The sequence below is a fragment of the Schistocerca piceifrons genome, chromosome 11 (assembly GCF_021461385.2).
Source record: "Schistocerca piceifrons isolate TAMUIC-IGC-003096 chromosome 11, iqSchPice1.1, whole genome shotgun sequence".
In the NCBI taxonomy this organism is placed as follows: Eukaryota; Metazoa; Arthropoda; class Insecta; order Orthoptera; family Acrididae; genus Schistocerca; species Schistocerca piceifrons.
In genome coordinates, this window is record NC_060148.1 from 177,380,023 (window position 1) to 177,392,805 (window position 12,783).

Sequence of the window (12,783 nt, forward strand, 5' to 3'; positions counted from 1 at the left end):
TTTTGAACCAATTCAGAATATACAAATTACTATAACTGACGAAAATGATAATTTAATTGACTTTCATGGAGCAACTGTGACAGTTCTTTTGAAATGTCTTAAATTTTTTCCTGAATAAATCAGCGACAGCTAGAGCAGTGTTTGACTGCGTCATGAATAAAATTGAGAGTTATCAGTTCTACTCATTCCCTGTGAAAGGGGTACAAAGAAGGAGCCTCCTAGAAGATTGTGAGCCTAAAGACTGAAGGCAGGTACAATCGGGCGTACCCTGGAAACGTTGAAGATTTCACCGGCTAATCCTTCTAACACCAGGTCAAGTTAAAGTCCAAAACCAAATTAACATCAAGATGCAACGGCCTTTATCAAGACCACCCCTTGTGACGATCTCGATAAATATTGAGGGATTCTCTAGTCATAAGAGCGTTTTATTAGCAGACATGTGCCATAAGCATAAATGCGATGTATTGTTGGTGCAGGAAACACACCGGGGAGCCACCAGCCACAGACCTAAAATAGCAGGAATGGATTTGGCCATTGAAAGACCTCACGACAAGTATGGGAGTGCGATTTTCATCAGACCCGGGTTCAACGTAACATCAGCCGCAATGACAGAAGTAAACAACATTGAAGTGCTTACCATTCGCGCCCAGAAGTTCTCTGTGACGTCTGTGTACAAACCACCAGATGTGGACTTTGTTTTCCATGAACCAATCAATTTTACAAATGACCATATTAATTTTGTCATGGGTGATTTCAACTGCCATGGTGAAGCATGGGGATATAATGAGACTGATGAGAATGGTGTACATCTTGAGTCCTGGGCTGACACTAACGACCTACAACTCATTCATGACCCAAAACAGCCAGCATCGTTCAACAGCAGAAGATGGAGAAGGGGATATAATCCTGACAACATCTTTGTGAGTAGGAAGTTGGCAGCACAGTGTATGAAGCTTGTTGAAGAACCTATCCCAAGTACACAACACAGACCCGTCGTTTGTGTTGCGAATGCCATGGTTAAACCAGAGGAGGTGCCTTTCCGAAGACGGTTTAATTTAAAAAAGGCAGACTGGCAGAAATTTAAAGAGCAATTGGACGAAGAGATTGAGAAAATCCCTCCTCGACCAGATGAGTATGGTAGATTTATCGATGTTGTGAAAGGGATCTCACGGAAAAAACATCCCAAGGGGTTGCCGTACCCAGTACATCCAGGGTCTGACCGGCAGCAGCAAGGTCTTACTTGACAGGTACCAAAACCTGTTCACTCAGGACCCGTTCAGCGAAGATGCGATGGAGGCTGGGGAGGAACTAATGCAGGCTATGGCTGAGCATAAGAGATCACGGTGGTGCAAACTAGTCGAGAATCTTGACATGAAACAAAACAGCAGACGTGCATGGAAATTACTGAAAAGTAACCCAACTGACCACCAGCAGAAGAACAACGGGGTAACAGCAAATCAGATTGCTAGCCAACTTCTGAAGAATGGGAAAACCAAAGGGAAAAGAGAAAGGGAAAGAGTTATACCCCAAGAACAAAAAGATTACGGACTCCTCAATGCTTCATTCACAGCAACCGAACTGGAAGACGCCATTCAGAGTATGAAACTGAATAAGGCAGCTGGAACTGATGACCTTAGAACGCAGCAGATAAAACAGTTTGGGCCCAAAGCTCGAAACTGGTTACTACAAATGATGAACACCTGTAATAAAGAGCTGAATATTCCAAAATTATGGCGGCAGGCGAAAGTGGTGGCTTTACTGAAACCTGGCAAGGAGATAAAGGACCCCAAAAGTTACAGACCAGTGTCACTACTATGCCATCTCTATAAGATACTGGAGCGGATGATTCTCAACCGGGTGGCAGAAGCTGAAGGCTCATAAAGGAACAAGCCGGTTTCAGACCGGGAAGATCTTGTTGTGGGCAAATACTTAATCTGACGCAACATATAGAAGATGGGTTTGAAAAAAAATTAATAACTGGAGCAGCTTTCATAGATCTTACTGCTGCATACGACACGGTAAACCACAGAAAGCTATTGCGCAAATTATATCACCTCACAGGGGACTGTAGGTTGACGATGGTTATTGGTAGTCTTCTGGAGAATCGAAGATTTTATGTCTCCCTAAATGGTAAGAGCAGTAGATGGCGACTGCAGAAGAATGGCTTACCACAAGGAAGTGTACTTTCTCCCATCCTTTATAATGTGTACACTAATGACCAACCTATACCTCAAGATGCAAGACTCTTCGTATATGCTGATGACACAGCTGTGGTGGTCCAGGGGTCCAATTTTGATGCAACATCTGGAAATCTCTCTAGAGCGCTTGAAGAACTGGCTCAATACTATGACGCAAACCACCTCAAGCCAAACCCTGACAAAACCCAAGTATGTGTGTGCTTTCCACCTGCGCAATAGAGATGCTGGAGTTGAGCTCGACGTTACATGGCAAGGTAAGAAGGTAAAGCACTGTCCAACACCTAAATACCTCGGGGTTGTACTTGACAGAACGCTTTCCTTCAAGCAGCATTGCCAAAACACCGAGGCTAAAGTCTGCTCCAGGAACAACATCATCCGCAGCCTGACAAACTACGAATGGGGAGCTCATCCATCAGTACTGAGAACATGAGCACTTGCTCTGTGTGTTTCTGCAGCAGACTGTGCAGCGCCAGTGTGAGAAGCATCTGCACATGCTAAACAGGTTTATGTAAGTGTAAATGAGACAGTGCGAATTGTTACAGGCTGTCTCAGACCCACAGCGACTGGTAATTTGTACCTACTTGCTGGAATTGCCCCACCCAAGATCAGAAGGCAGGTGGCAGCAGACGCCGAGAGAACAAAGAAAGAAACAGATTCTCGACACCCACTGAATGGGCACGTCACTCAAGCTCGGAGGCTTAAGTCTGGAAATAGCTTTGTTGCAAGAACCGAGATCCTTGACGGTTCACAGGAAGATAATAGAGTCCGTAGATGGGAGAATGAACAAACCGCACTGCAGATAATACCAAAAGAGCAAATGGCACCTGGAAACAAACAGTGTGGAGAACACTAAACAGGCTGAGGGCTGGTGTACCCAGATGCAAAACTAATCTGTGCAAGTGGGGACTGCTGCCTAACGATGACGACGTTCTCTGCGGATGCGGAGAGGTGCGAGACGGGGCACGTCTGCTCATGTGCCGACTACTGCCGGAGCCCTGCAGTTTTAGTGACCTGCTACAAGCCAACGACAAAGCCGTAGCGGTGGCTAACTGTTGGAAATATAAAATTTGATCTGGACACGGAAAAGTAAAGTAAAAGTAAAGTATTCCCTGTGAAAGAGAAGACTGAAAATAATTTAAATGCTCCAAATAAGGATACAGAAACTGAAATAAATATTGGCGATGGATGGCTTCATCCGAATCATGCACAACTTTGTATGAATTTCAGTATTATTGCAACTGATGCAACGGATTGTCCAACGTACGACGGAAAATCAAACAAGCGGTTTATCGATAATTACGTAGCAAAACTGTTTGACTTCACAACGATAAGGAAGGGGAATAATATTTTATCTACAATTGGACATCCTCTTATTTCCTCATCAGCTTTACTGCAGATGACTTCATCTGTTACTGACAAAATAAGGTTAGAGGTGGATATTCTTACAGTGGAAAAATGAAGAGGAAGAGAAATGAAGTAGTTTATCCGTTGTCAATGCTTGGCGGATTTTTTAAGGATTACAAAAAAGTTATGTGGGAAGGAGATTGAACTGTAATTTTTACGCACAGTTCAACTTCTGAAGACGCAATTCTTCAATGGATTGACTATAATGGCACTGAAATTTAAATGAAAGCCACTCTTCCAAAAGAAGGAAAGATCGTCATAGAATCCATGGAAATTCGTCTTCCTATTGTTAAAAATACGAGCCACATTACGAGCTAGGACAGCGAGAAAATATTCTGAAAAACCTGAAAATTCCTATCTGCTTTTGTGAGCTTCAAACTGTAGAAGTTGCTGCCTTATCTGGCAAGAAAAATTTTGAACTTGATATCACAAATTACTATAACTCGTTAGAATTCGGCATGCCTTATTTCGTTTTTGTCACATTTCAGGCAAATCGAAAAAAAAAAAAATCTGTTACTTGACTCATCATCATTCGATCACGTTAAACTTCAGAACATGTACCTGAAAAATGGTCCGCAGGAGATATGGAACATGAACCCCCCCCCCCCCCCCCCAGACAACTTTCTCAAAGCATACGACGCATTTCTCGATTTTAAACGAGTTACTGTACTAAAAGCAGATATCGATGTTAGCCCATTTAGTTTCATAACGAGTTATCTGATTTATGTCATTAACATGACGCGTAGAAAGAATGTTGTCACTTGACAGAAGACTACGATGAAACTTTGTGCAACTTTCGTCGATAAGCTTCCTACTGACACACTCGCATATGTGGTGACGTATGGAAAGAGAAATTTGACAAGCGATGTACAGCACAGACCAGTAGCTGAAAACTTGTAGTTGACCCTTTGCGAGGTGTGGGGACAGATGTTTGTGGCGGCTGCAGCTGGGCTGACCACGCGTGACCTCTGACCCTGGGCTGACCACAGCTGACCTTCGCTCCACGTGCTGCCTGGCCGCCTCTGGGCAGAGCGTAGCCTCTTCATACGGCCGCCTGCAGCTGCAGCTCGCTCCAGGACGATAAAAACTCCGAAATCTCTCTCTCTCACACACACAGACACACACACACACACACACACACACGCACACACACACACACACACACAGACAGACAGTACACATTTAAAAAAATTCTATTAAGCAGAAACAGCTGTGAAGCAAATATAATGATTTCGGTTTGTGTTGGAAGTTCATTTTGTTATGTACTAAATTTTTGCTTATAATCGAGTTCAAACGGCAATAAATGGCAATTATTGCCAGCAGATTTCAACAACTGATCTCCTTGCTGTATTAATGTTACACCTGTAGTAATTCAGTTGACTTAATTTCCCCAAAACTCCCAGTGGCAATGGGTGACTGACCTTCTTACGTTCGGGCACGTGGAACGACAGCAATCGTTTCAAACACTGTACTCACTAATCTGTATTTTGACAAACGACCGACTTTCACTCATTCGATGGACTCTTGTACATGGTGGACCGTGACTCATTTAGCTGAACATTTCCACAGGACGAGAATGCCAAATATCGGTTTGGGAGGAAGCATATAGTTTTCTGGCGCTTTCCTCAGCAATACGTACGATATGTTTTACAATGCTATAACAAATAACATCCGTAATTTACGGTTCATACACAGAATAAGAGTTTATGACTTGTGTTTAATGCAGTACAGATACAGACACGATATCAAGGGTGATATATCGGAAACCTTATTTGTAGAGGAAACTCGTATAGTGAGTTAGAGATTAACATTCGGTCGTCTCAGAATCTTCTCCATTCGTAGAGTTCTAGATCTTACGGCCGACATACATCCCTACTTTGAACCCATAGAAGGATTTTGAAATAGATCTGGTGCGTAGCTTTTGCAGTCATTAGGCCTAAAATTCTCCCTTTTTACAGGGAATGTTCAAACATTCTTCGGTGCTCCGTCACTGGTTAAAGTGTAACGACTCTTACAAGGAAATGAACGCCCTTAGCTGTTTACAGGCGTTGACATACGTCAACGGGGACAGATGAAAATGTGTGGCCCGACCGGGACTCGAACCCGGGATCTCCTGCTTACATGGCAGACGCTCTATCCATCTGAGCCACCGAGGGCGCAGAGGATACGGCGACTGCAGGGATTTACCTCTGGCACGCCTCTTACGGGAATCGGCAACGCGCCGCGAGTAATGAGTATAATGGGCGGGGGCACTGCGAACGTAGTGCGGGACAATACGTTGAGAATGTGGGTTTCGCCGGAGGCGTGCCAGAGATAAATCCCTGCAGTCGCGCTATCCTCTGTGTCCTCGGTGACTCAGATGGATAGAGCGTCTGCCATGTAAGCAGGAGATCCCGGGTTCGAGTCCCGGTCGGGCCACACATTTTCATCTGTCCCCGTTGACGTATGTCAACGCCTGTAAACAGCTAAGGGTGTTCATTTCCTTGTAATTTCATTCACCGATGGTATCTGTTCTTTCGGACATGTCCGAAAGAACAGACAGCATCTTAGTGAATGTAACGGCTCACCCTTGTCTGACGTGTGCCTGTGACGGCCGGCAAGCACTCGGGGATCTGCAGCTGTGCCGGCGACTCACCGCCCTGGGGACGCGTGTGCGGAGCCGGACTGCCGCCTGGGGAGACTCACGTGTATTCGGCAGACACCGCGGCAGGCCTCGTTCCGTGGTGCACAGCCGTGACGTCACAACACGGACACTGCCGTCCTGTCTGTTACGGCCGACTCTGCAACGCCACGTATGCAGCCCCAACCATCGACAGAGCTTGGCCTTGGACTTTTCTCACCGAAATTAGGCGTTAAGTATTCGAAAAGATTCGTCCTGTTATCAAGTTTAAGCATTTAAAGAGCGCACTTTTCCTTCTGGCACGGCTTAAACACACTTTATAAAGCTACAAATGGCGTACATCTAATCCATCGTTTGGAACACAACGGGTGACAAGCGTTGTAAGGTGGCGACGGCCTTGCACCTCACATGAGTGCGTTTAACGTGACACTTCAGGTTTTGTTGGAGTAATACTCTAAATCACGGCGTAGGAAATCCGTGTGGAAACGCACCGGCACGCGAGAATTCCTCGATTTTGTAGTTATAAGATTTTGCGGAAAGGCAGTACGCGAGACAGAGCTCGGCTACGTCCCCGCCTAGCCGCCGAAGACCACGGCCTGACAGTATGAGTGGTCCACGGGGGGATTCCTGTAATCCAGGCTGTTCCAACCGAGCTCCAGGGAGCCGGAGCGCTCCGGAGCGCTCGCTGCGGCAGCTCGGAGCCCGCGTGGAGGGGGAGAGCGAACTCACTGCCCCCTGGCCGCATGCAGCCGCAATAATCCGTGCTCAATGACAGCTACGACTAGCCGCGTCAGCTCTGTACCTCTATTGGAGGATACCTTTCTATTCATTGAGAGGGATGGCCGACCGCAGTGTTTTGTATGTCATAAAGTATTTAATTCCGCGAAGAGGTACAATATACAGAATTAAACACAGTCAGGTAGAAGCCGTTGCTCGCAGAGAACTGGTAGCCAGGCTTAAGAACGACATACCAGTAGACGTATGTTTAAAACGGATTCGTAATACGGAGGGTATCAAAACGTGCAATATAGGTCGTGTTCTGTAATGCACCAAGAGGCACTGTGTGCTGAAACAGTAGAGCTAGGTGACGTAATGAAAGATGTCGTGAACTGTGTCAATTTTGTGCGTCGTCAAAGGATTCCTGAAAGATGTGAAAGCGGAGTATGGGGATATATCTTACCACAGTACAGTTCGTTGGCTGAGTCGGGCAAAAGTTCTTGATGTTTTCTTTGCCATTAGTGAGGAAATACCCATTTTCTCGAAATGAAAGGGGAAGAAATGCGTTATCTGAAAGATATAAAATGGATATCAGACCTGGCGTTCCTAGCTGACATAACTATGCATCTGAATAATTTAAATCTGTCATTGCAGGGCAAAGGGCAGCTAATCGTTGACATGCACGACCAGATCAAAGTGTTCATGGAAAAGTTACCTTTGTTTGAGAGACAGATGAGTAATGGACATCTAACGTTCTTCAATCATCTTGCTTCTTTAAAACTACCTGAAGGCACTACTTTCGGCGATTACCAAGCAAACTTAAAGCAGCTCATCACGTCGTTTGAAACACGATTCCGAGACCTCACTAGTTTGGAAATGGAACTTACGGTGTTCAGCACTCCTTTTTCAGTTTCCACCGATGACTTGTCATCGTCACTGGAATTGGAGATTATTGATTTGCAAAATTCAACTTTGTTGAAAGAGAGGTACTACAACAAGTTGTATTTGTCACGATGGGAGTGTTCATTACAGAAAAAAACATTTCCCAAACTTCACAACAATGCTTCTCAGATCATGTGCATGTTTGGATCTACGTTTTGATGTGAGCAGCTTTTCTGAGCAATGAAAACAGTTATAAAGTAAGGAACGATCGCTTCTTCAGGATGCAACAATGAAGGCCATCCTCCGCATTAACGCTGCGAACACTTTGATGCCTGATATTTCCGATCTTGCAATGAAAAGAAAATTTCAAACTACAGAGGCCCAATAAATTTAGTATGCAATTTCTTGTAAAATATTTGTTTCTTGTTTATTTCCTGAAGATCGTATTTCCTGGTGTAGCACGTCACCACGACTTAGCAGCTAAGAGTGTGAGGTTGTCGATCTTGTAAGACGCAGCTGGCACATCAAAACGCTTGCCCTGCCGCCTGCCTCAGCCAGCCGTGCCACGTGCCGGCGTGCCGGCCCACTTGACTGGTCGCAGCGAGCGACGCGGCTCCCTGGAGCAGGGAGCGCTCCGCGGCTCACAGCGGAGCCCGCGAGCTGGAACAGCCTGGAACAGTGTAATCCGTTTAGAGAGGCCACAGCGGCCGCCAGCCTCTGTGGGACGCGCGGCTGCGGGTGTTCGAGTGTTTACCAAAACAGAGCAGTGGGTAGCTGGACGGGCTTTCCTGTGCGTGCTCTCGCCTGTGTCCCACTAATTTTACGCCTTCGAGTAACTCAAGTGGGGCAGGCCAGGAGTTCCGAATAACAGACTTTGAATGCAAGAGTCTGTGTTCGCAACGACGGGGAATCTTGCCGGGAAAATCTCGAGTGGTCTCTTGGGAGAAAACTTCCAGTAAACGTATTGGCCACAGCCGTGGTTCTTCCCAGGCCGTACATTGCTCTGCACTGGCAAACTGGGTATTTTGAGAGCTTCTAGTGATGCGATTCGCTCGATAAAAGTTGAGGGGCGAAAACAAAAGGTGAAGAGCGATCTTGCTGGACTCTCGGTAGAGGCCTTCCGTTCTGGCCTCTACTACTGAGAGGAGGTCAGCCAAGTCCTCTCACGTCTTGGTCTTTCGTTCTGAGTGGACGTTAGCCGAACCAGCTCTTTGCTGCCGGGAAGATCGTTGCAAATAGAGAAGTTTATGGACACAGCGGCCTGTTGTCCGAGTAGTGTAGGAGTGTACTTTCCGAGTCGCCACACGCCGACCGCACAGCCGCGCCGTCGCCGTCGGAGACCGCCGCTGCAGCAGGAACATTACGGCGAGATGGCTCCCGCTTCGGCCTGTCTTAGGAGTAAAGTTAAATAGTTGGATCACGTGCATTTGCTGTTTCCACAGAGGTTTCACAATACTCTGGGGTCTAGTGGTTCTTCGTATTTTACGTTTTGTGTCGATGTCAGTCGGTCAGCCAAGTTACAAGACATCTCGTTTTGGACCAGTTTTAACACAGTTCACTGCCAATGTCAGTCAGGAGGATAATTTGTAAATCGTTCACTGTGTTTCATTCAGCTTTGATCTGAAGGTTACAATAAAATTATTTTGATTCAGTAGAGCCTTTACTTTCAGTAGTTGATCCTGAATTCACCCTTTTGCTTTACTTTGTTTTTGTCTATGTGTTTGATGTCATTGAACACCCTAAGTGTTCGTGATCGTTCATGCTTGGAAGTAAAAACAGGTGTGATTTATCGTCACCACTAGCACCGGAGATTAATTAGGGGTGACAGGGTGACATTTAAATCTAGCGTTATCCATTTTTGCGTACAGTCCCACTCACAATTTCTCTGTAAGTTGTTTGTCATGGGCGAACACACGCAAAAATCGGACAAGCAAAGGGTGCCGTGTCACAGCGTCAGACGTAGAAATTTCCATCGCTTTGTTTTATGCCTCGACAATCGAATCGCGCAACCTCTGTCGCCAAAGTGCTTTCTTTGCAGTTGCTCCTCCCTCTGCGAGCTACTCCTGCCGATATATCGCACTTCCCGGTCACGTATTAAACAGGGCCGTGATGACGCCAGGGGACAAATCTGTCATTATTAGCTGCTCCATGAAGTGTGGTGTCCGCATTCCGTCGTGTTTGAATCGTCCACCGCCAGGAATTGGTGTGAATCGTATATGTCTCTAATCTTTGAAACCCATGGCCGAATTGAGGCAAACACAGTTGCTATGTTAGAACTGCGGTGTGCTACTGAAACGTTTAATTTCTGTTTAATACACTGACTTTGTGTAGCAAAGCGTCTCTTGTAGTGGGAACAGTTCTGTGAATGGCGCATACTACTGCGGTTTATTACGTTAGGACCGGTGCCTCGATGTAAACACCGAAACTGCCAGCTACTACTAAAGAAAAAAATGGCTCTGAGTACTATGCGACTATGTATCTATTTTATTTTATTTATTTATTGTTCCGTGGGACCAAATGAGGGAGAAGTCTCCATGGGCATGGAACGAGTCAATACATGAAATTATAACACGATAGTAGAAACAGATAAAATGAAATACAAGAAACGTATTCAGGCGACAATTCGTAAGTTTAAATAAAGAAAATCAACAATGTAACACTGGAATTTGCTTAATTTTTCAGCTCTTCCAGGAGCTCCTCGACAGAATAGAAGGAGTGAGCCACGAGGAAATTCTTCAGTTTAGACTTAAAAGCGTTTGGGCTACTGCTAAGATTTTTCAGTTCTTCTGGTAGCTTATTGAAAATGGATGCAGCAGAATAGTGCACTCCTTTCTGCACAAGAGTCAAGGAAGTGCATTCCACATGCAGATTTGATTTCTACCTAGTATTAACTGAGTGAAAGCTGCTAACTCTTGGGAATACGAGTAAGCTAATATTGCTAACAACAAACGACATTAAAGAAAATATGTACTGTGAGGGAAATGTCAGAATTCGCAGACTATTTAATAGGGGTCGACAAGAGGTTCTCCAACTTACACCACATATACCTCGAACAGCCCGTTTTTGAGCCAAAAATACCCTTTTTGAATCAGAAGAATTGCCTCAAAAATTATTACATATGACATAAGCGTATGAAAATATGCGAAATAGACTACTTTTCTTGTTGAACTGTCACTTATTTCAGATACTCTTCTAATGATAAATAAAGCAGCATTTAGTTTCTCAACAAGTTCCTGAACATGGGCTTTCCACAACAGCTTACTGTCTATCCGAATGCCTAGGAACTTGAACTGTTCCGTCTCACTTATAATATGCCCATTCTGTCTGATCAAAATATCAGTTCTTGTTGAATTGTGAGTTAGAAACTGTAAAAACTGAGTCTTACTGTAGCATCAAGCCGGCCAGAGTGGCCGACGGTTCTCGGCGCTACAGTCTGGAACCGCGCGACCGGTACGGTCGCAGGTTCGAATCCTGCCTAGGGCTTGGATGTGTTAGATGTCCTTACGTTAGTTAGGTTTAAGTGGTTCTAAGTTCTAGGGGACTGATGACCTCAGAAGTTAAGTCGCATAGTGCTCAGAGCCATTTGAACCATTTTGTAGCATCAAATTATTTTCCACAAGCCACGAACTTATTTCATGAACTACATTATTTGATAATGTTTCAGTATTACACACAAGATCCTTCACTACCAAGCTGGTGTCATCAGCAAACAGAAATAGTTTTGAATCACCTGTAATACTAGAAGGCATATCATTTATATAAATAAGAAACAGCAGTGGCCCCAGCACCGACCCTTGGGGAACGCCCCACTTAACAATGCCCCATTGGGACTGAACATCACTACCACTCTCAATATTGCGGAGAATTACCTTCTGCTTTCTGTTCTTAAAGTAAGAGGCGAACCAATTGTAAGCTATTCCCCTTACTCCATAATGGTCCAAGTTCTGCAGTTCTGAGGCCAGCAGTCCCCTTGAACTTAGAACTACTTAAACCTAATTAACCCAAGGACATCACACACGTCCATGTCCGAGGCAGGATTCGAACCTGCGACCGTAGCGCTCGCGCGGTTCCAGACTGAAGCGCCTAGAACCGCTGGGCCACACCGGCCGGCTACTACTAAAGTTCTGGAGTTTATCCACATGTGGTTCTGGAGCAGCTTTCAGTGTAGTTATGATTGGTAATGTGTGAAGCAACGTTGTCTTCTGGCGACAAGAAACTGGTAGCACCTATTTGTTCCGACAGATTATGTTTAACAGTTCCTTCATCTATTCTACGTCACAGAGATTACGTTACTCTTTTTGCCGTAGGTCTGTATTGAAAATGAGACTGGAAAGGGAAAAACACTTTTATCAGTATATGGAACGGCAGCATTCATTTCTGCGTATGCTCTCCACCTCTCCGTCTGTGCTTTGCTCTATTTCGGAACTAGGGACGTATCCGTGGTTAGTAGAGCCAGCAGACTTTTGCCAACGGCTGAATCTCTGTTTCAAAACGAGAGACGCTATCAAATCAGGACTCCCTTGCTAACGAGGCGATGCAGCGATTTGACCATCTCGTTTAAATGTTCTGTTTTTAAGTTCCAATTGTTTTTTCTCCCTTCATCCGCAGAAAACAGTCTTACGATTTGACAATAGAAAAGAAAAAGCTTTCACCAAATGATCATTGAGATCACATTTCTTTCCAGTTCACTGATCTGTAATTCGCCGCTGCCCATGCTGAAATTGTTGTTGCGAAATAGACACACAAAAAAAAGTTTTGAACCAACTCGGTTACGAGAGTTCCGAAACCTGTTCAGAAAATTGGAATAGAGATCAACATAAACAACATTTCCACCCTTTCTATCTGTAATGGAAACCACACATTGCGTGTTGTACCACCACACAGCGAGCCCTTCAGAGGTGGTGGTCCAGATTGCTGTACACATAGTACCTCTAATACTCAGCAACATGTCCTCTTGCATTG

At 45.0% G+C, this 12,783-nt stretch overlaps 1 non-coding gene across 1 annotated transcript; it reads right to left on the minus strand.

Annotated features, from left to right (window-relative positions):
- Window positions 1-5,684: 5,684 nt before the first annotated feature.
- On the minus strand, window positions 5,685-5,759 carry Trnat-ugu. The gene has a single exon. It is a non-coding gene; the product is annotated as a tRNA-Thr (tRNA).
- Window positions 5,760-12,783: the final 7,024 nt, after the last annotated feature.